Source organism: Chionomys nivalis, chromosome X, assembly GCF_950005125.1.
Source record: "Chionomys nivalis chromosome X, mChiNiv1.1, whole genome shotgun sequence".
NCBI classification, from domain to species: domain Eukaryota; kingdom Metazoa; phylum Chordata; class Mammalia; order Rodentia; family Cricetidae; genus Chionomys; species Chionomys nivalis.
In genome coordinates, this window is record NC_080112.1 from 112356163 (window position 1) to 112383189 (window position 27027).

At 34.6% G+C, this 27027-nt stretch overlaps 1 protein-coding gene and 1 pseudogene across 1 annotated transcript in view; one reads left to right on the forward strand and one right to left on the reverse strand.

The window, feature by feature from the left end:
• The window catches only part of Tenm1 (teneurin transmembrane protein 1), an 836340-nt gene that overhangs the window by 169905 nt on the left and 639408 nt on the right, over window positions 1–27027 (forward strand). The gene's annotated exons all lie outside the window — the stretch shown is intronic.
• Window positions 13013–14144, reverse strand: LOC130867283 (acidic leucine-rich nuclear phosphoprotein 32 family member A-like; annotated as a pseudogene).

The window sequence follows — 27027 nt, forward strand, 5'->3', positions numbered from 1 at the left end:
ATTCATCACAATGCATTATATTAATTAGGAGGAAAGTTAATATCATGTCACATATTTAGTGATGTTTTAAAATTCTATAACTGACAAGAGTTTCTATTCCAGGTTTATAAACGTGTTTTTCTTCAAGAGATGTACTCTGTTTCAGCTTACAGGACTATGTATGAGGGTTAGAGAGGGACTAAAAATAAAGCAGAAAAACAAACACCATAGCATGAAATTATAACGTGCTTACTTTTATTGACATCTTGTTCTTTCTTCTTTATCTTTATAATTGAAATATAATTACATCATTTCTCCTCTTCCCTTTCTTCCCTCCAACCCATCTTTGCACTCTCTCAAATTTACAGATTCTTTTTCATATATATATATATATATATATATATGAAATATATATTTGAATGTATGTATTATTCCTAAATAAGTCAATGCAACTTCCTTCAGAAAAACTTTTTTCTGAAATTTACAGAAAAAAGTGGATATCCAGATTTATATATCTTGGAAGCACCTACTTATGAAAAGACTGTAAGACTGTACATGTCAAGTTAGGTATGGAAATGATTATATAGACGGGTACAATGAAAGTGAGAGATTCTTCCTGAGGTTTAAGTGTTAAGGTAAAATCACTGCTGCATACAAAACACACTGGGAATAATTTAGTAGCTGATCAGTGAAGGAAAGGGACATATTTTCAAAAACCACAACCCTTTGATACTGGAAGGGTTCGATATGCTAATGACATGTATAAAAAAGTGAAAGATTGTCATCATTTGGTCAAAGAAAGACAGACTTATAACGCACAGTTTGAAAAGATGAGATCTAAATTATGTCAATTAAACTTTGATAGTGCTGTGACAATCTGTTGTGTCGTTATGTGGTACATCTTGAGAAATACAGTTACAATTATTTTAAATCACTGACAGTACATTTTATGCCAATTAAATAGGAATTACCAAGAAATATATTAAATCTGAGCAAGGTTAATAAGAAAATGCTCAACATTTTCATAACTGCCCTCCAAACAGATGGTCTTCTGTAGCATGTAAGATGAAAGCTAAAATCAAAGTAATGTTTCATTATTTCAACATGTATTATAAACTGCATTACATTCTGGAATTACTATACTTTTAGGCTGTAGGAATTTTCTTTTGTTTTGATTGATCATTAGATAGTGACATTTAACTACCTTCATTTCTCATTAAGACTTTTTGTGTACATGCATAATTTCTGATAAAGTCTACCCAATGTGTATTTTTTCTTTACTGTATGCTTATTTATTGTAGGCCTACCTATATGAACACTAAGAGGTAATTAGAATGATTACTAATGACTTACAAATGATGAATGAATACAACTGATTATTAACTGTTTTTCGTGGCCCTGATGGGAGAAAATATATAGTAGAGTTTCCAGCTCAAAGTGGACTGTTATGTGCCTATAAGACCTGTTATAAACAGTAAAATTATTTCATAAACCACATAAATAATTACCATTTGTAGAACAGCATATTTGTTTAACTGCGGAAAAATCTGTTGTATTTTTGTGCTGCATTTGTTTAACTATTTAAAGATTTATTTCTGTTTCTCTATGCCTGCCTAAGACACCTGATTGGCCTAATAAAAAGCAGAACAGCCAGCAGCTAGGCAAAGAAGGCATAGGTGGGTCAAGTGGGAAGAGAGAAAAGGTGAGTCAGCCAGCCCAGAAGCAGAAAAGTAGGGCATACAGAATGAAAAAAAAAAAAAGGTAAAAAATTCTGAGGCAAAGCATAGATGAAGAGAAATGGGCTAATATGAGAGTTATTGGGACAAGCCTAAACTAAGGCCAAGCATTCATAATTAATAATTAGCCTCCATGTCATGACTTGGGGGTTGATGGCCCATGAAAGTCTACTCCACTTTGTGTTCCTACATGGGACCCAAATTTCTCTGTAGTATAGGAGGAGGGCCAGCTTGTTGGTCCTGGCTGCATGGAATCTTAGCCCTGAAATAACCACCCAGAAACTGTATTAATTAAATCACTGTTTAGCTCATTTGCCCTGGCTTCTTATTGGCTAATTCTTACATCTTAATTTAACCCATTTCAATTAATATGTATATCTCCAGTTGGCAGTGGCTTACCTGGTAAAATTCCCAGCATCTGTCTCCAGTCACTCCATGGTGTCTCTCTCTTGGCCTTCCTTCTTTCTCCCAGCATTCAGTTCTGTCTTCCCTTCCTAAGTTCTGCCCTATCAACAGGCCAAGGCAATTTCTTTATTCATTAATGGTAATCACAGAACACAGAGGGGACTCCCATATCACCATAGGAACTGAGAAATCTGGAAACAACAACAAATGACTGTATCTCCTTTGAAAGGTACTGCTATGAAGCAGAGAACTTGAGAATCCAGCAGGTTAAGTAGTGACAACAAGCCAAGTAAAACCATCTGCTGCAGTGTGGATACCAGCTTCTTAGAGTTGGGCCAGGTAATGGAGCTCCTGGTCAAATACTCAAAGCCAAGCTTAAGGCTTGGCTCTTGTTAACCCAAAGAGGGGGTGGAGCCAGCCACCATAGCCACAAGCAGAGGGCCTAGCTCCCACTTTGCATTTTAAGGTTTGGGTCAGGTGGCCAGAAAACCCTACAGGGGCACAGTAAAGCAGGTTTAGACTGAAAATAAAACTCTAAATAGGTTACAGTGTGTATAAAAATGTGTGTAGGTGGTTAAGAAAGAAAAGGAAATGTGTATAAAGAGTCACAGGAAAAAATAAAGTCTTTAAAGAGAGACGAGAACAAGGCATAAAGAGAGGGGGATGCCCAGAGGTAGCCACCAGTCAGTCAAACAAAGAGTAAGCAGGGAAGTAGGACATACATAATGAAAGAAATATAAAGAGCACCAAGGCAAAACATAAATGAAGAGAAACAGGTTAAATTAAGTTATAAGAGTTAGTGGGATAAGCATAGGGTAAGGCTGAGCATTCATAACAAATAATAAGTCTCTGCATCATGATTTGGGTACTGGCAGTCCAAGAAAAGCTGCTTAATAATATTCATTTTAATAAGACAGTGTGTTAATCAATTTAATACTTATGATGTTTCAATCATATTTGGGGATATTACTATCCCTCTTTTATAGTTAATGAAAGCTAATCATAGGCTATCTTTCCAATTATGCAAAGCTTAAAATAGAAGGTAGGAGAGTGGGTCTGACTGAAAAGTCTTAATGGATATAGTTTTAATCTGTAAAATAGAAGGATACTAAACTATTAAATATCATTGAAACATCTCAGTGAGTAGCCCAGCCAAGTAGTCCAAGTAGTTTACATAGAAAAAGAGGTATGCTAGTGACTAGGGTGGCGATTTCTCAAAAAATTAGGAACAACCTTCCTCAAGACCCAGCAATACCATTTTGGGTATATACCCAAAGGATGCTCAATCGTACCACAAGGACATGTGTTCAACTGTGTTAATAGCAGCATTGTTTGTCATACCAAGAACTTGGAAACAACCTAAATGCCCCTCAACTGAAGAATGAATGAGGAAATTGTGATACATTTACACAGCAGAAAAAATGATGACATTTTGAAATTTGCAGGCAAATGAATGGAGCTAGAAAACATCATATTGAGGGGCTGCAGAGATGGCTCAGTGGTTAAGAGCATTGCCTGCTCTTCCAAATTTCCTGAGTTCAATTCCCGGCAACCACATGGTGGCTTACAACCACCTGTAATGAGGTCTGGTGCCCTCTTCTGGCCTGCAGACATACACACAGACAGAATATTGTATACATAATAAATAAATAAATAAATAAATAAATAAATATTTAAAAAAAAAAGAAAACATCATATTGAGTGAGGTAACCCAGACCCAGTAAGACAAATATCATATGTAATCAGTCATAAGTGGCTTTTAGATATAAAGCAAAGAAAACCAGCCTACAATTCACAATCCCAGAGAACCTTGACAAGAGTTAGGACCCTAAGAGAGACACATGGATCTAATCTACATGGGAAGTAGAAAAAGACAAGTTCTCCTGAGTAAATGTGGAGCATGGAACCATGAGAGAGGGTCGAAGAGTAGGGGAGATGGAAGGAGGAGAACAGAGAAAAATGTATAACTCATTAAAATAATGTTAAAAGAATTAATTATATAAAATGAAAGCACAGCCCTGAAGCAATTGCAGGCAATTTTACTGACTAGATGTCTTAAAATAATGATTACAGTCCTTGCAGAAGTACACCTGTGACTACAGAGTTCCATATGCCAATGCAAATGATACAAGGTTTTTTCTCATTTGATTCAATTAAAATTCTGTGTAGAATATAAGTCAACTAATAGCTAATATTTGGAAGAGGCGACGGAAGTGTAGTACACAAGACTGAGATCGTGCCAAAAGTCCAGAGAAACTAATTTATAAGATTTAAAGGATTAACCATATTCGACGTGGCTAAGTAATGGCTAATGAGGAACACAAGAACTGTCTACGAGTGTCTGAGGAACAAGTATGCCTACCAGAGAAGAGATTTACATAGTGGACACAGGTGAAAACAAAAACTTTGACTAAAATTATAAGACTGCCTCTTGCACATTAGCATATGAAACTACTTGACTGATACGTACTCAAAACTGAACTATTAAACTGAAGAACACTCAAAACACAAAACAAAACAAAAAATCTGTTTTAGGGTTTAGACTATCAGCAGGTCTTACAGAAGGTGTGCTTGATATATAGTAAGGAGCATAGAGCTTAGAATAAATGCTGTGCTTCTAGAAGCCAATACCCCTTCCAAATGAGAATGCATCTGCACCAGAGCACCTCATATTTGTGTCATATTGCAAGCTGGAGTCATTTTATTTGTTTTTTATTATCTCATGACATGGAATGCTTAGTGGGGTACTGGAATTATCTGAATGTTCACAGAGGGGTCACCAGTGAAAAACAAAACCTGTTCTCCTGAGGAAAGAAATATTTCAAGCAAACATTTACTAGAAACAAGGAGTTTTAAAAGGTTAATTGGGTATTTTGCTTAATCCAGTTGATGTTCATTTATAGAATAAATTAATGAATTAACGAACTGTGCTCATGTGGAGGAGAAACAGATACAAATCCCCATCCCTAAACCAGACACTATCTTAAACAGATAAGCACTCACAAATGAAAAATTATTTCTCTCCAATGGAGTCTCCTACTTAAGGAAAAACCATACTTAAGGAAAGGCCCCTTGCCTAGAAGTAGATAGCCATCATAAAATGAATTCAGTGGTGTCTTTGGAAATTCTTTGTCTCATAATGTTTTGTCTTGCCTGGACTTTTTCTTCCCAAACTCATAGGTCCTTTGCAGATATCATGGCTTCCATTTTTGTTTTGTTGTTTTGTTTTGTAGGATTCCTGTATGTACAAATGTATGTGGCTCTGCATCTATATGTGTTTCTTGGGCTTATTCTTTGGTTCATTTTCTTCTGTTTCTTATGTTGATTTTGTTGTACTCTAGTTTGTTTTTGTATTATTTCATTTTTTCTATTCTTTAGATATCTATTTGTTTTCTAATGAGAAATATAAAGGTGTAGATATAGATGGAAGAGGAGACCAGAAGGACCTCGGAGGAACTGGGGGAGGAGAAACCATAAACAAAATATATTATATGAAAAAAAATCTGTGTAAAATATGGTATGTAAACTTGCATACCCATAATTAAATATTTTTATTTAAGTAATGGAGGTGAAGCCTGACAAGCACATATATTAAATGAATGTTAATTTTAAATAATTTCTGTACTTGTACAGGTACAGAATATTTAATATTTTCCTTCGACTGTTCCTTGCCCTTCTATGGCAATCTCTTCAGAAGAGTGCCAGCAGGAATAGTTTAAGGAAGTGAGTAACCCAGGGTGAAAAGTATTGAAGCATTCTCCTTTGGATTCAACTTAAGGCATTTTTCACATCGTGGAAGCTTGATGGTGCTGTTGAGAGGAGAAATAAATCTTCATGTTTTCTAGTATTGTTCTAATGGCAGATATAAAGATTATCTTATGCCATAGAATGCCAGAATGGTTTCCTATCCTTTTGGTTCTCTATCAGTAGAAAACATTCATCACAATAAAGGCAAAAGTACTAGGTATTCTTTAGAATAATCTCATTGATGCTTCAGGTTTTAGAGGATGTTGCAATATATCTGAATATAAATGTAAGATCTCCTAACTTTTCTCCAACACCCTGCATTTTAATTGAATGCCACATAGTCTTTGTCTTATTTACCCCTTAAAATTCTATGTATATCTTGACACATAAATTAACATTTCAAATTTTAATGTTTTTTTATTTTAGCTCTTATTATCAAGACAAATGTTACCATGCATTGATACTGTTTACAGTGAAAAATAATACATTTTAAATATAGAGTGCTTTAGTCTTCTACAAATGAATCCTAAAATGACCATAACAAAAGCAATGCAAAACCTAACTAGCATTCATATAAATCAGGTAGAAAGAAAATTTTGACTAAGTGCCAACTGGTGCATAATATTACAATGACTTAAAGAATACATTTACATTTATTTAGTGAAGATTAAAGACAAGTCTGTTTGTACAGTGTCATAAGGGCCTGCAGTTTTGTTGAAGATAGCATAAATTTTAATTGTTTTGTAGAATTTAATAGTGATTTGATTGTTTGTAACCAGCATTCTAACCTCTAGTCTCCAGAGTAGCATAAGAGATAGCACATAGAAGAGTTCTGCAGTATTTTCTTATGAACTTTGCACTAATAGCAACATGCCATTGTTTCTACCAGAGTGTCATAACGGGAAGAGAGCCCACCTTCTCCATTCACAAGGGAAAGGTTCTGTGACCCTTTGGCTCCTCACATACTTAAATATCACTCTAGCATATAATTTCCCTCATAAAATTTAGCAAAGTATAACTGAAAAATTTAACAGACCTTTTTCAGACCATTAATGATTCTATAAATACAAGACAAAAGTCATTTACAAAGCCATTTTCTGGCTAAAATCTAGCACTTCTTTTTCACTGCCAACATTAGCGCCAGTGGATGTTTTTCTTCCCAAAGCCATTTTCACATAAAAATAAAGCTACCTGTAATGACTTAGTGGAATTGCAGCATATATCCCAAACAAGTACAAGAGAGAGTAGAGGTTTGATGAAACCAAAACTTCTGTCAACATCTGGGTAGTAGGCCAACTCACACAGTTCTTATCCCAACTCAAGTATAGTACATTGAGAACCTCTCAACATCAGAGAGTTCAATTCGGGTGTTGGTGTCATTGTAAGTCAACACAGGCCATGGACTCATGGAGTCACTGCCTGAATAGTAAGAATACTAGTGTTAAGTCCATAAATCCTAATGATTCATTGTATTTACTGGCTTAATAAAATTGGAAGTTGTTTTTCACTGGTGGTTATAGTGCAGTACCAAGGGCAATTGATGCTTTCTGTACTCTTGGTGTGCTCTTTACATCTACAAAGAGTCCTGAGAATTTAGAGTTCAAATTAAAACAACCAGAACTGACCTTGTCTTTCCTGTATTCACTTTCTGATACCTACAAATGCATGCCTAGGGATGTCTAGCAAATTTTACTTTCTTTTAATTTTAGGAATTTAAATTTTCTACTCTGAAACTCAGATTTCAAGTAGCAGTATGTGTAAACAATTACTTTTTGCTATACAGAATATTTGGCTTTCACTATAATGGATGAAGGTATTATTATAGAAACATTCATTTGTTGATCATTTGTCATATGTCAGGCACCTGGTAATTACTTTACATGCATTATCTCATTATTCGTAATGATGTGCCTATGAGGAATTCTTCTCTTTAAAAACCCTTTACTCTATTTGAAGTAACAAATCATGAAGGTTTGAATTGGTTTGTTTCTTAGGATAATTTGAAAATCAGTGTTTTACTTATAAACTATATTAGTCATTTTTCAAAGTAAATGTGTTTCCCTTTTTCTAAAAAAAACTGATTAGTTTAGAATATCTGTTAAATCAGCTAGATAACACTTTAATTCAGGTAGATATGTCTGAAGTTAACATTTATATATCTAAATTTTAAGGATTTATAAATAATGTCAATAGTAAGATGTGAGTGAAATTTTCATCATCATTAGATCAATTTTCTTTATGCTTTTATATGAAAAGCTATTCTATTTCAGGTAGCAGGATCTTTACTCTTTATTAAGGAAGATCCCACAGCCCTGTTGAAGTGGCATTCATTTGTGAGTCTGCTGTTATCCTAGCAGTAATCTTTGATCAAATTTTTCATTATTTCCCCTGGGAGCTGCAGAAATGCAGCAGTGTCAAACTTGCTTCTTTATGGCAAACTCAACTTACTGAGAAAGAATTTGTTCCACAGTGCAGATTGATGCCAACTTTTGCAAATGACAATTTTTGCTCTCTCGCCTCCTCTGGTGTATAGTTAACTTAGAGCTGTGTAACACAGAAAAATCATGCAAAACCAAACAGATTGCAGAAGTCTAGCATCTGGGATGGTATGCAGATTTGTTGCTTTTCCTGAAGGGATCATCTTTACTGAGAAGCAATAAAAGCAGTCTCCTGAGTAATATATTGTCTAGGGAGTCAAGAGCCCTGGCATCTAGTCCAGGCCTTGACACGAGCTATGGGACTTTCTGGCAAGCAACTTTATCTCTGGGGGCTATGATTTCTCCAGGTAGAAAAGGGATGACAATATCTTCTACAAACCTGTTGTAAGGAAAAACCCGAAAAGGTTATGTTCCCTTCATAAATGCATGCTATGCATCCAAAGTAGTATTCTGAAATGCACATATATGTTCTCTACCTAGTGACATATACAATGATAAATATTTGTCATTTTATTTAATGGTTGTAGTCCAACAAGAGGGACAGATGAATATAAATTGCTTACAAATATTGTGTATAGGAACTGAGTATATTTTTATTCTCTAATGTATACATTTTATGATTATTATAGTCTGGAAGAGGATATGGGAAAAAAAAACAAATTTTCCACTATCCAGCACCTGTCATTGCAATGCAAAATGATCCTTCACGAACTCATGGTCAAGGAAAAGGATTGTAGCTTGCACCTAATGTGTTAGCAACCATTTCTTTATACCTTTCTCCTGTTCCTTGCTCTCAGAAACTTCTTTTTTTTTTCTCCAAGAATTTGACAGCTGCCTAGACAGGAAGTTTAACTGGTCCTATTGTCATAGCTTGATCTTCTCCTTTGATTTCTAATATAGCATGCATGGTGTGATTATCTCTAAAACCATGCTCCTCTGAATGGCATGATACAATGAGACTGATTGATGGTTTCATTCATGGGATTTAAATTAGTGTATTTTTGCACTGTATGTACCGTGTTCCCAGAAAAATAGTGAACTTGATGAGATGAAAGAAAATAACCAATATTTTCTTGCTTAGTTGAAGTATGTTGTCCTTAATTCTGTAAGAACTGCATTCTGGTTAACTGATTAGGATTATCATCAAGTACCTTTTTTTGCCTGGTTCTGTTGCATAAAATATATCTCAATGCAACTGATCACATCACTTTAACAAGCAGCAATCAGAGTGCCATGAATGCATGCTGCCATCCAGCTCTGGTTTCTACTCAGGTAGTCAAAGATTATAGGGTAAGAAAGGTACTGCACACAGTGGTCAAGACCTGTCACCTCCATTAATTCAATCAAAATAATCCCCCACAGGTCATTCTAGGAACCCATCTCATAGGTGAGTTTTAATTCTGTCAGTGATCACTAACTAACCATCACAAAAATAGTGTATTTCAAGTCAGCATGGACAACAGTTGAAACTATGACTCCAGACAACAACCAAAAAGCTAAAAGAGTTGGAATTTCTTATGATTCCTGGAAAAAGTTGTTCTAATGTAAACTGGTTCCAAAAAAGGGTAATTAGTTCCTCCTGTTGAGATTTAGCCAAGTGGTAAGTTAGAACTCTTCTGAACAACTGTCTTATAAATAACCACAAGAAAAAGAACATAGAATTTAGACTGAACTAAGAGTAAAACTTCAAGGGGCTATGACTAAAGAGTTCTTCAGAAAAAAGACCAAACAACTACCTGGAAACTCAGCATCAAATAATCTGCAAGCCAATCTAAAGGAAATAAATGACATTATTATCTAAATACTGGAATGAATCACTTGTATTTTAATAAAGATACATCGCAAATATATGGAGATTTCATAAAGCAAATATTCAAACGCTTGTCACCGTTTTTACTCACCTGTTTCAAAATCTGCCATGTTATCACAGATATTTTAGATTTACTTACAGAAATAAAGCAAAACAGATCAAATTAAAACATTTAATGCACCTCCATCACATCGCCTTCATTTTTCTCCAGACATAGCCAGAATCTTAGAAAAATATAACATTATTTGTATGATAACATAAATGCTACATATATGCATATAATATTTATTATGTTATATATGTGTGTGTGTTATAAATAACATATATTATATAGATGACAGCATCCACATAATTTTTCATTAAACGCATATACCTTAATTTTATTTCATCTAATTATTACAGTTTCTGTCTTATAACCTGGATGTGTGAGATTTTGTTCCTCACTTAATTTCTAATAGTGTGTTGGGTAAAAATACTGATATATCATTACTGCTGGACAGTTAAACTGTTCTCAAAATTTTATTTTTCAAACATTTATTAAGTAAACATTTTTGTGGGAATTTGTTGTGTATACTAGAGAGACATTTTTAAAGTAAACATGTAGAAGAGGAACTTAGGGGTCAAACAGCATAATTTCCCCAGATTTGCAAGACATTGTTAAATTTCTCTCTAGAGAGAACAATATTATATTCTAACTAGCACATTATGAAACTCATAATTCTTATAAAAATTTGGCATAATTTTTTAAATGTGTACATTTATAGGTCTTGACTGATTTAACTTATAGTTTACTGAATGCTTATGAAGCCAAATGCTTTCCCATGCATTGATTATAATAAGATAGAAAATTATTTATTCACAACATTTGTGCATTTTCTGACTTTCTATTTTGATATAGATATTTTTATAAATACTTTTTCGGCATTGATACTTGTAGTTGTCTTTTTCACACTTGCTGCATGTGTTTTCAGTTTGTCTCTTATATCTTTGTTATTACATTAGATTAAATTGAGTAAAAGTCATAACTTCATTACATTGAGTCTTCCACTTCATGAAAATATCGTAACTCTCCCTACATGCAAATCTTTTATGGCTTTCAATGTTGTTTGCTTATCCTATAAATGTTTGCCTACATTTGGCAAGAATTTACTTCTAGTTTTTTTCAACTTTTTTATACTACAGATATAATAATGGAGCTGTTTTCCTATTGAATTATTAGTTATATAAGAGTTCATTATTGATACTAATACATTAATTCTTGTTTCCAGAGACCTTGCTTCTTATAAGTTATAATAGCTTGTATTAATTCTAGAATTTTTCTCTGTATATAAATATGACATTTTAAATCAGTAATTAGCTTGTCTAAACTTTCCCATTTTATACCTGATTTATTTTCCTTGTTCTGATATATTATGTAGAACATTTACTAAACATGTCTAATAAAATATTTGCTGAAATTTATCAATGATAAATAGACATACAACTCAAAATTTGGCATTTTTCAGGGGTGGGGAAAATGGGCTGCAGATGTTCCTTTGTAAAGAAGAAACACAGGTTAGGAATAAAGCATGTCACTTCTAAAGCAGTCTAGGAAGGGAATGTTGAAGGCAGACAGCATTCACTAGGAAGATCCTAAAGTCCTATTAAGTAAAATTTTGCATTTCTCCATGTGCCAGTATATGAGAGAAGAAAAAGCTATGAACAATAACAAAAAAAAGTAGACATGCAGCAAGCCTTGAGTGCTTAGATTTGTAAAAATATTCTAATCTGTAGTACCTAGATGAGCCCTCCTATCATTTCTGCCAAACAAATTACTCTAATATTTTGTAAGACAAGACTGTTTTGTTTCTTTTAAAGAAGTTAAAAATCAAAGGTTCTTTGTTTTATTTTTTTCATTGTAACTACCAAAGCCCTCTCTCTCACTATCTCCTCAGCCTGCTATTTTTTGTCTCTCAGTCTTACATCACAAGAGACAAAAGTTCTCTTTGCAAAAGAAAAGTCTACTATCATCCATGAAGGGAGAAAGGGGTGAGAGATGGGGGAATGCCCCCAAATTAGTGCCCAAATTATCCTGTACTTGCTATTTACAAACCAGGGTGATGAATACCTTTAGCAGAGATCACATTCATCAGAAAAAGAGTCATTGAAGACAGGAGCTATGTTCAGTGCCTCCTGGACTGTGGAAAATACTGACAGAGGCCAGCTAAGGCCTCCTGACCATCTCTGGGGATGTGGGAAAAATAAACCTGTCTGAACAGAAGGACAAATACTTTCTTGGTGTGTACTAAGTGAATGCATTGACAAGGACGACCCAGGCGCTATTGGAAGAAGGCCTCTAGTTCATTCCTGGCCACTTAGTCCCAAAATAATTACATGGAAACTGTATTAATTAAATCACTGCTTAGCCCATTAGCTCTAGCTTCTTATTGGCTAACGTTTAGATATTAATTTAACCCCTTTCTATTAATCTGTGCATCACCACAAGGTCGTGGCCTACCAACAAAATTTCAGCACATTTATCTCCAGCAGCGTCTCTCTCTCCACCTTCCTTCTCCCAGCATGCAGTCTAATCTTCCCCGCCTATGTAAGTTCTGCCCTATCAACAGGCCAAGGTAGTTTCTTTATTCATTAACCAATAAAAGCAACACATAGACAAAATAACTTCCCATACCAAGATGCCAGGAAAAAAGAATGGGAGAGAAAGAGTGGCAGTAAAAATAGGATTTTCTTCCTTCTCCTCCTTCCCTCTCTCCTCTCACATAACCCCCAGTCCACTTTTCCTCTTTCTTTGCCTACAATCAGTAAAAAAAGAAGCTTCTGGGAGCAGGAATTGGAATGGGAAATATATGGATGAAAACAAATCACAATGGGAATTCCACAAAGTTGGTTAATTCTTCTTAGTCATCTTCTTCACCCTCATTTTCCAGTTCTTGTTTTTTCACTCTGACACCTTTCTTATTCACTAGCATCTTTCTTACTCATCATCCAATTCTCCATCATTATAACCTTCATTTTCCTCCTCTCTAGTCTGTAACATGAACGGGGGCCTGCTTGTTGTTGGAGTTTTTGTCCCACCCGGTACCCCACAATTGTTTAGCCCCAAAGAAAATCACACATAGGTCTCCATAAATTATAAGCTGATTGGCCCATTAGCTCTAACCTCTCACTGGCTAACTCTCACATCTTGATTAACTCATTTTTATGATCTGTGTTAACCATGTGGCTCAATACCTTTTTCAGTGGGGCAGATCATATTCTGCTGTTTCGGTGGTCTGGGCAGGAGTGGTAGGAATCAGCTTCCTCCTTCCCAGAATTCTCCTGTTCTCATTGCATCATTTCTACTTCCTCTCTGATTTTCCCACCTATACTTCCTGCCTGGCCAATCAGTGTTTATTTAAAACATGATTGACAGATTACAGACATTCCCCCACACTAGTCATGTCCTCTTCCTCCCCTTTTTTCTTTTCATTGTCTACTTCCTCCTCTTTCATTAGCTGGGTATATTCATACTTCTCCTCCTCCTCCTCCTAGTCTTCCTCACTGTTATCCTCCAGGTATAATCTGATATTGATGGCAGAGTCAGGGGCCTCTTTGTTATCCCCATTTAGCCTTTGTGGTATATGACCTGGGAAAGAACCTTGAACAAGTTTTCTTCATAGTCATTCAGTTGCTACCCCACAGTGAAATAGGTCTAAGCTCTTGAAATTCTCCAACTTCATAAGGGATTCTTTTGTGCTGAAGTCTTTTATTTTGTTGCCACTTAAATTTCCATCCTTAAAGTTTCAACATTTTTTTTCCTTTTTTTTTTCCTGCCAATACTCCCAGGCCCTCTAAGATTCTGTTATCACTTTATTCAAGCTTCTCAAGTTTAACTTTGGTTAAGTTCACAATGGGGAGGGAAAAGGGAGGAAGATCTATGTTGATGATACTTAAGAATTCCAGTTTTTCAAACTCATCTGTGAGGCCTTTGATTTGGCCTTTAATTTACCAACAGTTGTCCAGGACAAATTCTTTCACCGCAGAGGACATCTTTTCACTCTGTTCTTAATGAATTGCTTGTCCACTTCCATTTCTCACTCTTTCTCTTTAAAGAGGATCCTGTGCCAGTAAAATTCAATCAATAAGCCCATTGCTATCAGTTTTAGGATTTGGAAGACTCAACCAACTTCACTGGGTTCTTCTTCATTAAATTTTTATATAGAAGTCCTAAGAGCAGATATCTCTATCCTGATTTTAATAGTGAAAAAGATATAATATAAAATCATTAACATGATTGTTTACTGCAGATTTTATTAAATATCATCTAAAAAATCCTTAATAGTCTATTAAAATGTTTGAAAACGTCAGTGAATGTTTATTGTTTTGAAAGTTATTTCTGAGTCTATTCAAATCACATGTGCTTATAGTTTTGTTATTTGGATAATTGAGTTAATTACATTGAATAATATTTTTTTACTGTTAGATAAGCCTTTAATTTCTAGGAGGAAATCAACTTGCCTGTGATATTTATATGCTTTTAGGAATTCATAGGGCTGGTTCACTGTATCATCTATTATTTCTTTTAGTTTTTGGGATTGCAATATGAATACACAGTTTCCTCCCTGCACACCCTCCTGTATAACCCCACTTTCTCTCTTCCAAATCCATACGGACTTTTAACTTTTATTGTGCAAATATATGCATATGCACATATGCGTGTATATATATATATATATATATATATATATACATATGTATCTCGAAATATAGCCTGCTCAGTCTCAGTCTGTGTAATGTTCCTTAGTTGCCTGTAGTTCTTCATGGAGAATTGAGTTGCCTGTAGTTCTTTGTGAAGGATTAAGGTTTTGTGGGCTTTTTGCTGTCTACTTTAGCATGTCTATTGTTTGATCCTTGTTCAATTCATGTTTAGACAGTCATGTTGGTGACCTTTATGGGTGTAGCTTCTGACATAAACAAGAGACAGAATCTCACAACAAACTCCCTGATCATCTGGTTCTTAGAATCTTCCTGCCCCCTCTTCTGCAATGACCCCTGAGCCCTATATTTGGGAATGTTCAGTTGAGATTGAATTATACTAATCTGCATTTTGACTTCTTGTTATTTTCCATATTAGTCTCCATCTTTTGTAAAGTGAAGTTTCTTTGGAAATAGAGGACTCCGTTAACCATTTCTATACAGACAAATATTTAAAATGTAGTCAGGGATCATGCTAATTTAGAAAGCAGTGGTTGTAGGTTCTCCTCCAAGATCCATGATTTCCCCAACCCTATCTGATTAGCTAAGCTTGAAACTTTCAGTTCAAGTCCAGTTCATGGTATCTGAGTCCTGTGCCCAAAGAGAATGGTGTTTTCATGAATAGGTATTACACATCCACTTCTTCAAGGTAACCAAGGTAAATAGTAATAGCTTGTAATGTTTTGGAAGTCTCTTAGACAATACTGACCTACAACTCAAAGGAATACATTTCATGACTGGTACTGGGATTTTTGTTAGAAGATCTAAAGTAAAAATTTCTGATCTGTGTTTACAGTGTTCCTTCCAAGAGGTTTACTATTTCTTTTAAGAATTATTGCTTGAAATTAATGTGCAGTTTTCTTTTTTAAGTTGCCCTTGTCAAATTTTATATCATGATTACAAGTCTCACTAAATAAACAAGTAGTTTTCCTTCTTATTTTAATTTTGAATTTTGTTCATTCATAGAAAAATGTATTGAAAGCCTGATAAACTTTACATAATTTACATATTGTATATATGGTGTGTGTGTGCTGTATCATTTTAGACATGTCTATGTATTGAAAGGGAAAGTTGAATCATTTTAAATTTTGGTGTCCTTCATAGTTCAACTCCTCTGTAAAAATAAGGCGATGCAATTCAAACAAGGTAACTACACTATATGTACTTGCATAATCTCAAACTTTCTTTTTGACCCTACATTTCTACTCATATTGTATTAATTCACTTTATACAAAAATATTTACAGGAAATTTGACTTTATTGTGTCAGGATATCTAGAAATGATTATTGCCAAATAATTTTATACCTTTGTTTTATTTTGAATATTCCTGATAAAATATTTTTATACTAACTCTCAAGTGTAAATCTGAAAGTCACACTGGTTAAGTAACTCACAATGGAAGAAATAAGTAATAATGCCAAATAGAATTAATTGGAGATTGTTAGGCCTCTCTGTTTTCTCAGTGCGTATTCAGAGATTTAGAGAAATCTAATCCCTTTACTGTAATGGCATTTCATTTGTATTTTAATAAGTAAAGCTTGCCTGGAGATCAGAAAGTAAAACAGTCCCACTGGTCAGCCTTACAAACCTGGCAGTGGTAACACACACCTTTAATCCCAGTAGCCACACTAGTTTGCCATAGAAACCATGCAGTGTATGCCTTTAATCCCAGGGTGCACGCCTTTAATTTTAGCCCTAGAGAGGATTATAAAATGGGAGGAGAGAGCTTCAGACACAGTCTCATTCTGATATTTCTGGAGGCAGAATCACCATTTCCATTTCAGACTGAGGTAGAGATAAGTACCAGTGGCTATAAATAGCTCCTTTATGTTTTGCTAAATCATATTGGTAAATTAGGTTAGAATAGAAAGGCTAACTTGCTTTATTCTAATTACATTTTAATGGATAGTAAGAATTTGTTTTGATTGATTGGAAGTTCCATGACTGAACATAGAGGGTCCTGATCCATCCTAGACCATAGTCTATACCACTGACCAAATGATAGCAGTTTTTGGACTATCATGTCCTTTTTCGTGAAGCACAGGGAACTCATAAAAATTTTATACATGTCATATGTCATCAACTAGTGTCAGTTTTTTTTTTTCTCGCATTGGTTTCTTTCGTTGTTTCTAGAATCTTACCTTCCTGGTGGATGATGAGCCATAAGGTATTTTCTGGTTCTAAATTTAAAGCTACCACATGTCAGTGATGAAACTCTGCCAAATAGTGTGTTCTATGGATTTGTACATGTAGCTTTCAGAACTTATGAACGCTTCTTAATGATTTAACTTGTTTTGAGCCTATAATTCCGTAGCTCAATATGCAAGATATTCCTGTTAGATAATAAATCTGCATCTTAAAAGATTATTACTCATCGCAAGAAAAGAAAAAGTGCAAATAAATAATTACAAAACAAAATTGCATTCCTTGGGGACTCACAAGAGGATTTGTCCACAATAAGATTTCCCTAAGTTTCTCAAATATAAAATCAATTGTATTGTAGGTAACTCTGAGGCATAAATGTTCTTATTTAGTGTGAAATGATTTTCTCTAAATTAATTAGGCTCCTTGGTGCTTGGGATGCTGAAGACAAATATTAAAATAATGTAATCATACAAATGGTTTTAAGTAGTTCATTATATATCATGTTTGAGAATAAAGATTTGGAGTACTAGGTTTTTAAAATTCCTAAAATGAGAGCTCATATTATATATCATGATAGTAGAATTTTCCTTACTTTGTCACCATTTTAGAATACCTTCTTAGCCTTGGAGGAACCAACCTGAAACTCCATCTGATATTTCATATATTTTCACCAAGATGCTTTCCTGTTGCTTCCAGTCTCATTTTACTGATCACTGAGCAACTAACTCTTCTCATTGTTGATTACCATAGTGACAAAATATGAGATCAACAGCTAAGACTGAGCCTTCTAGTTTTCCAGTTGTGTTTCTACTATAATTTGAGTTTCCTCAAAGAAGCCATGCATATGGAACTTTCAGTTGGTGACTAGAGTCTATATGGTTTAAAGCAAGATCATTCTGTTTATGAAAAAGCTTATTATCTGCCCTGTTAGAGTGATGAACTCATTAGTACTTGAATGTTAGAAAGGACCTTCATGTTACATGTAAGGAGCTAGCAAAGATTTTTTTTCTGGCAAAATAAGCATTCAACAAGTATTTGCTGGATTAGTAAATTGCTATACACTCTTCCAAATATTGTTGCCAGTTCCTCAGTTTATTCAGGACTTATGTGTCATAATCAGAGTGAACAACAATACCTTCGTTTACCTCTAAGTGACAGAGGGTAACATTAAGCAGGAGTTGGCAGACAAGAAGCTAAATGTGACGAAGCCTTGGTTTCTGAATGGTTCACAAGCTAAGGATTGCTTTTGATCTTTTTAAATTGTTAAAATAAAAATAAATCAGAGGAAACTCTTTTGTGAAACGTGAAAATTATATATATACAGTTTTCGTGTCCATGAAAAACAAATTGACTACGGCATGGCCACATTCATTCATTTAAATGAGGCTTTTACGCCATGAAGGTATAAAACATTTACTATCTGGCTCTTTCCAAAAAAAAAAAGAAAGGAATGTTTTTCAACCCCTGACCTATTAGACTGATGAAATGGTTTTCATAAAGAAATCTGCTAGGGGAAACAGTGCAGCTACTTCATTCTAAATGGGCTATTCTACCTGAACAATTTGCTTTCAGGCCTCATGATATTAACAGGCGCTAATGTACAAGAATAGAACAATAACTCCTGCCAAAATTGTCCACATTCAGAGAAAACTGCAGGCATATCTGATGCCAGATGTTTAAGGAAAAAGAACTGAAATGAAACTGCAGAAAGCATTATGGAAAAACCAGAGAAACAATATAAGAGCCGTACCAAGGATTTGGCAAGAAGCTCAAGCAAAAAAACTCTTTGTGTTTAATTTAGTATATAATTCCTGGGAAGGGTTTTTAAAAGGCACCTTCACAGAATCTCAGTTCCCATAAAACAGTTTTCTACTCCAGAACAAAAACTTTCACTTCCTCAAAATTAACATAATATCAACCAGAGAAAGGAAATCTACATTTTATTATTTTATCAACACTGAATCATATAGAATTTGTTGACAATTTTTTTGCAATTATGTTATGAAGTTATGGGAATATATTTACATGCAGAAGAGATTAGTATGTAAGTCATGGGTAGAGAGGAGGGTTATATCAGACTTTTAGTCAAAGAAAATAGAGATTTCAGTACCATAGTCACTTTTAGGTATAAAAGCTTCCAATGTGGTCTGTTTTAAAATAATACAAATGGGGGAGGGGGCAAAAAAAATAATACAAATGGAAGTGAAGTTTAACTAATAGAGTTCATTTAACTAACGAAGACAATGAAACTAGATATTTCACCCCGTGAATGGGATTACATTTGGTGGTTATCTAGTTAATTTGATTCATTGGGATTTGTAAATTGGATCATTCAGAGTCCAAAGTGAAATGGTGATTTAAATGCAGCCCAATAGCCTCTAGAGAAATAATCAATTCTTTAGAATTCATCTGAAGAATTAAGTTTTATCCTAATTACTCACCTGGAGAATTAACTAGAATTTTGAAGCAGTTGACTGGGGAAAAAAAAGTAAAACCTGGGCTTTCCATTTAGACAAAACCTCCAGAGAAAACCTTTGGGAACATTGAGCCCATTAACAACAGGCCTGACGCCTATTTTCATGATAAAAAATGTATTCAATTATGTGGCTTGGTGGAGTTAGCAGATCTATTTACTTGTAACTTAGTATTTATGAAACTCTACCATGTATCAAATACTCATGAAATAATTAAGTACACCAATGTAACATGCAAACAACAAAATAGGTTGTATGCCTTCCTGGAGTTTACATTATTTATTGCAGTGTGATTTTTGTGGGGGGAAGTGGTACATGCACATTTTTATGAATGCTTGCATGTATGTGGTTCATATCGGTGGGGGTGGGTATGTATACATAAATGAGCACATGCAGAGGTCCAAAGTTGGTCTCAGATGTCTTTCTCAAGTACTCAACAGTTATTTATTTATTTGTTCGTTTATTTCTTTGTTTGCTTGTATATGGGTCAGGGCCTATCTCTGAAACTGAAGTTCATGAACATCCGCTAATATAGATTGAATGCTTGCCTTGGGAATGCCTGTCTCTGCTTCTGGAGTACTGGGGTTACAAATACCTTGCCAATTCAGCTCTTATGTAAATCCTGCATATCCAAACTCTGCAGTCCAGACTTGCTAGCAAGTGCATTATCCAGTGAGCTATCTTGGAGCCTGGACTGTAAAATGCTTTTATAACTTGGTATGGTGGCATACCTCTTTATTCCCAGTACTCAGGAGGAAGAGGCAGGTGGATCTCTGTGAATTCAAAGTCAGCGAGTCTATATTATGAAATACTTTCATTGTTTTACCGTTATTTTAAACTGATATATAAAAAGCAATCAGTGAGAGACCATGGTATATTTTAATATATATATATAATTGTATAATTTATAAACCATAATATATTTATAATATCCTTATACATTTATTATTTCTTTATTGATAAAACTTTTAGTATCATTTTCCATACTCTTTTAAAAAATATACAGTATTGTTTTCTATTGTTACCCTATTGCATAACATTATAATATACTGTCTTAGTTCTATGGGGATATAACGCAGAACCTACTCCTCAGCCTTTTCCCATCCTCCCCTACTTTCCTCAGCATCAATTCTTCTAGCAACGTCTATGGCATCAACGTCATATTCCACAGATCATAGAGACTTGTCTTTTATGGGTGGCTTATTTTATTTAACATCAAAATCTCTATTTCCTACTATTGCTGTCACAAATGACAGGATTTCATCTTTCTTTTCACCAAATAGCAATCTGTTCAGCAACAGCTGATAGACACTGGTTGTTAAAGCTCACAATTTTATGAGGTAGGCACCAGCAGTAATTACCATAAAATAATTTCAGTCAGGGGCACATCTGTATAACAAAACAAAGTAGTCAAAGAAAATCTAAAATGAGTGACACTACTTCAGATAATATAGAAACATCAGGGCTTCATGATGTAGTGGCTTTGAACTGAAAACTAAATGCTTAGAAAAAGTTAGCATGGGAATATGATTGAGGAGTACCACCAAATATGTAAAATCAGTCATGATACGTAAGCAAATTTTATTCACTAGACTATGTTATCATACTCACCATCCAAGCTCATGTTTGGATTTCAGTCAATGATCTGAAAAAAAATGTGAAGTTTAACTATGATGTCTGTTTATTATTATCATTATTTTAATACATTATAGGAGTTGAGAGAATTTTTGATAAATCATAGCATTTCAATATCATATAGTATGGGTATTTTATCTGTTTTGTAAAGACAAAGATCAAAGGCTCAGTGAAACTAAATAGCAAATGTAAATTCACCTAGAGAATTGTCTCATGATTATGGAGAGAGAACCTGGAAGCCAGATTTTTCATTCTAAATATGAATATTGTATTCCATCTTAAATTACATCTATAAATTGTAAGAGTCTTGTATTAATTACACAGACAATATAAAACATTTATTATTTTCTACTTTAGTTTTCATCTGAGCAATCATAATGCTTATGATCAAACTAGAGGATATGTTATACAAAATTACCCAGGTATTGTTTCTATACTCTCTTCTCCTTCCTTCTCCCACTTCCCCTCCTTTCCTCCTCCACCCACTTTCCAGAAACTGAACTGAGGCAGATGTTAAGCATGCATTTGGACCACATTGTGTATGCTCATCTCTCTTACTGGTTTATTTATTATGGCAAGATAATTCTTTGAACATAAAAATTGTCATAGTGTAAAATATTAAGTAGACATTTGTTTAATTAGCTTTTGTTTGGATTTGGAGTCAACTGTCATAGCACCAATACTAGCATCCCCATCTGCACTGGATGGAGCTTGTAAGATATTCATTGACTTTATGTCCATAGTAAAGTAGTCTACATAATTTTATTTGTAGAAAATGCAGTGGGCTATGGTTGATAGGATTTTCATTTTCAGCTCACATATGTAAAGCATTTTCAACATCACACAAGCTTTAGCTAACAAAGTCAGCAATTTATGACAAGCAAACAGTTCTGCTTACCTTTCATTTGTCAAATGTTGATGAAAAACATCTATATTGCTTGTTCCATCCGTTAATTGTACATTTTCATCCCAGCCAAACTGACAAGCTACAATGTGTCCACTCATATTAGTCTGGATGACTATGTTGCCAATAAAAACTTTCAACTACTTTACATGTGACATAAAATAATACAAAAAATCTTTATAAAACAATACTTGAAATATTAGCTATGTTTAACATATATATAGCACATTTTAGATGAACTATTGAGCACAAAGTTCAAACACATCAGTTTCATGATCTCAAGATTGTAATTTGTTTACTTTAAAGTGAGTGAATATTAATTATCTCCAAGGAACAAATTTTCCTCCTTCCCTATTTATTTATTTCATTGGAGGTCTTTCTGTCTCATCTAGGGAGACCTCCAACTTATATTCCTCTTGAGATAAAATGAGAGATAGTGAGAAGAAAGAGAACTGGAGAAAGGAAGGGAGGGAAAGAGAGAAGGGGGAAAGAGGGAGGAGAAAGAGATCAGTTTTAGGCTTTTCATTGGTTATTAGTGAGTGAACAGAAGAAATGAAATGGAAATAAGGACACACTTAAAGGCTACTAGAATCACATTAATTATAAAAGCAATGATAAATTATAATTTTTAACATGTATTAAATTTAAAATTATTAAAAGAAAACTCAAAAATTTCCAAAAGACCTGGAGAATATAAAGTTCCTCATATTTATTTGTTATGCTTAACTCATTAGCAGAATGAATCGTGGAATTTTTTTATGCTGAAAACACTCCAGCTATAAACATTACTTAGAGCACTGAATTTTATCATTGGTAATAGACTAAGAGACTATGGACTTCTTATAAAATGATATGAGAAGCTCATCTCTAAGTCTAGTGTATAATAGTTGTTCAGCTATCAATTGATTTGTAAGTCATCAGTTACACATTTGTAATTTTGTTATTTTTGAATCCAAACATGGACTGAAGAACGGAAATAGTTTTATGACCTTACACAAGTTAATGGCAGAAGAGGAATAAGATCTTTTATAATTTGAATTCAAATTCAGTCATGAACCTTCCCTCTGTATTACTGTTTATTATAATTTATTGTTCTTCCTCCTTTTGTTCTAACTTATGACTTGTATTGAGAGGATATAAGACTTTTATGATTTTTATTCCATCATAAAACTTCAACTTAAGAACAAAGCATTAATAATATACCAAAACATAAATACTTACCTTTCAAACTTGGAACTTATCTTTCCCCAAAACATAAGGTTTGCATTTACTCTCCTTTTTGTAGGTCAAATCTCCAAAATGAGGACTGGAGCTACTGCCTAACTTAGTGGGCTAAGCCATTAATGTGCTTTTGAACATCATTGAATACAAAGATATTCTCTCAATAAGTAATCAAGTCAAATTTCTTTCCCTATTATTACTCATTTTCTGCCCTCATGAGATATTGCATAGTACTTTTAAAGTTGTATTTTCTTAATATTCTGAGGGTAAGGTGTCATTAAAATTTGTTGGGTAGAATTCAGTATTCTTATTTGAATCTTGACTTCAAATGAGCAACTGTTTTTTCAGTATACATATATTCAATTATACTAGAGGTTTGCTAAATTATGTAGCTCAAAATTACCTGTTCTGACCTGGGTAACTGTTACAGTGAACAAAGTGGTTATTGTACAATTATGAGGATTTGAGTTCAAATCCCCAAAACACATATTAATGTTGAGTGAGCATAGCAGACCTACTGATAATTCCAGAGCTCAGAATGTAGAGACAAAGGATTGCTGGAGCAAAGCCTGAATTGCTAAACTGCAATGTCTGGGTTCAAATAAAAGACTACTTCAATGCTTCAGTATAGAAGACGGGGAGCCTGGGACCTTCACAGACGTGTGTGTGTGTGCAGATGCATGCACACATATGCACACTCACAGACACACACACACACAACACACACATAAAAGTAAAAAATTAAAAGTCCATAGATGACTAATGATAATCTGTCATATAAGAACACTTGAAGATATCTCAGTTTGTTTTCCAAGAACTTTTCTTCAATGATTTACTTTAGTAGTCGTGTTCGGTGTGCTTACCAACCTTCATTGAGTTGTTAGTAAATCTTCAACACATTATTGTGCACAGGTTGTTAGTGCTGTTGATTTACAGATCCTCAAAGCAGATTAGTGCTCCAGCAATAACAGGAACCTTTCCTGGAGCTTTTCAGGAGGCAGGTTGAAACCTTCACTATACTTTTCAGTCTATTCAAATATACCTCTTCTTTTTTTTTTTTATTGAAAAAAAAAATTCTGCTTCCTCCCCGCCTCCCATTTCCCTCCCCTTCCTCCCGCCCCTCTCCCCCTCCCCGAACTCCTCTTCTCCTCCCTCTCCAGTCCCAAGAGCAGTCAGGGTTCCCTGCCCTGTGGAAAGTCCAAGGTCCTCCCCCCCTCCATCCAGGTCTAGGAAGGTGAACATCCAAACTGTCTAGGCTCCCACAAAGCCAAAACATGAAGTAGGATCAAAACCCCGTGCCATTGTCCTTGGCCTCTCGTCAGCTCTCATTGTCCGCCATGTTCAGAGAGTCCGGTTTTATCACATGCTTTTTCAGTCACAGTCCCGCTGAGCTCCCAATAGATCAGAAACAAAAAACCCAGGATAGCCAAAACAATCTTATACAATAAAGGAACTTCTGGAGGCATTACCATCCCTGACTTCAAACTCTATTACAGAGCTACAGTAATGAAAAGAGCGTGGTACTGGCATAAAAACAAAGAAGTCGACCAATGGAATCGTATAGAAGACCCAGATTTTAACCCACAAACCTATGAACACCTCATTTTCGATAAAGGAGCTAAAAGTATACAATGGAAGAAAGAAAGCATCTTCAACAAATGGTGCTGGCACAACTGGATGTCAACCTGTAGAAGAATGAAAATAGACCCATATCTATCACTATGCACAAAACTCAAGTCCAAATGGATCAAAGACCTCAATATCAATCTGAACACACTGAACCTGATAGAAGAGAAAATGGGAAGTACCCTACAACATATGGGCCCAGGAGATCGCTTCCTATGTATAACCCCAGCAGCACAGACATTAAGGACAACATTGAATAAATGGGACCTCCTGAAACTGAGAAGCTTCTGTAAAGCAAAGGACACTGTCACTAAGACTTTTTAGGCAGCCTACTGACTGGGAGAAGATCTTCACCAACCCCGCAACAGACAAAGGTCTGATCTCCAAAATATATAAAGAACTCAAGAAACTAGACTTTAAAATGATAATTAACCCAATTAAAAAATGGGGCACTGAACTGAACAGAGAATTTTCTTTCTTTTTTTTTTTTTTTTTTTTGGTTTTTCGAGACAGGGTTTCTCTGTGGTTTTGGAGCCTGTCCTGGAACTAACTCTTATAGACCAGGCTGGTCTCGAACTCACAGAGATCCGCCTGCCTCTGCCTCCCGAGTGCTGGGGTTAAAGGCGTGCGCCACCATCGCCCGGCTTGAACAGAGAATTTTCAACAGAAGAAGTTCAAATGGCCAAAAGATACTTAAGGTCATGCTCAACTTCCTTAGCGATCAGAGAAATGCAAATCAAAACAATTTTGAGATATCATCTTACACCTGTCAGAATGGCTAAAATCAAAAACACCAAGGATAGCCTTTGCTGGAGAGGTTGTGGAGAAAGGGGTACACTCATCCATTGCTGGAAGCACTAATAAACAGAAAAACACATGCTCTTGAATGTTATTGGGTGTTATTTTCTGTAGCTTCTTTTTGAAAGTATATTTTCAAATTTTATTGTGACTGTAATCATACATTTCCAAGTTACATACCATATAAAGCAACTGTAATGATTTTGAAATCGTCCCTTCAAAGCTAATGTCTATGGCTGGTAAGCAATCATTGCTCTGTTACATGCCAAAATAAGACAGATAAAAATAAAATAACCAATTCTCTATCTAATAAGAAAATATTTGTGGGTACTGCAAACATGTGGTATATATGTATACACATAGTCAAAGTACCTACACATATAAAATTAAGAATAAAATATTTAAAACTCATTTGGCTAAATCAATGTTTCTCACAATAATTGCTTAAACAAAAGTTAAATAATAATTGTTCAATTATTTAAATTCTTATTAGAGAATACTAACAATCTATTCTTTCATAATAATAAAATGTTTCAGTTTGCCAACACTGGTTTTTAGGGAAATGAAAAGAATTTTGCTCTTAAAGTGCAAAGAAAAAAATTGGATTATCTCCCACTTTTCTCTTCTAAACTGACCTGCTGTTTGTGTTTTAAGTAAACCAACCACTGTCCTTACGACCATCTAAAAATCTGAAAATACTTTGGTTACAGCTAATAATTGTACTATTATAATGTCTTACATTCATTTTCACTTACCATTTCAATATGGATATACAATATTGTTCACATTGTGCTCTTGGAGAAACAGTGAAGACACCTTTGGTTTTACTATTGATGATCAGATTATAAACTTTGTTGTAAATCACATATCTTAATCTTTATTGAATTATTCTTAAAAACCTGCACTGCTAAACAATTCTGTGCCTCATGTGTCTATCGATAGATGAATTACTAGATATTACAAGGCTTTGTGACAAGAGAAATATCTAGGCAATTAGAACCCTAGGAAAGAACTTTTGATACAGGTACTAATTCTTATAGATATGTGTTATATTTTCAAACAAATAATAGTTTTAGCAAAGAAATATTTTAACAAAATATTTTGTATTGTATTATCCACTTCTGGATTAAGTTTGCTGAGCTGTTGGAGCTGGCCAAGGTTCGCACACTTCATCTGGTTACAGTGTTGCCTGCCCATTAGGTAGGATGTATTGATTTTTTTTCAAGTTGGATAATACAGTGACTCAGAATCTTTAGCCTCTCATTTAATCAACCTCAAATAAATACGAAACTGAAATGATTTCTCAGTTTATCAAATAATATCACTCAAGTAAAGACTATCATTTATCACTGTGACATATCCAGGCCTCTGAAT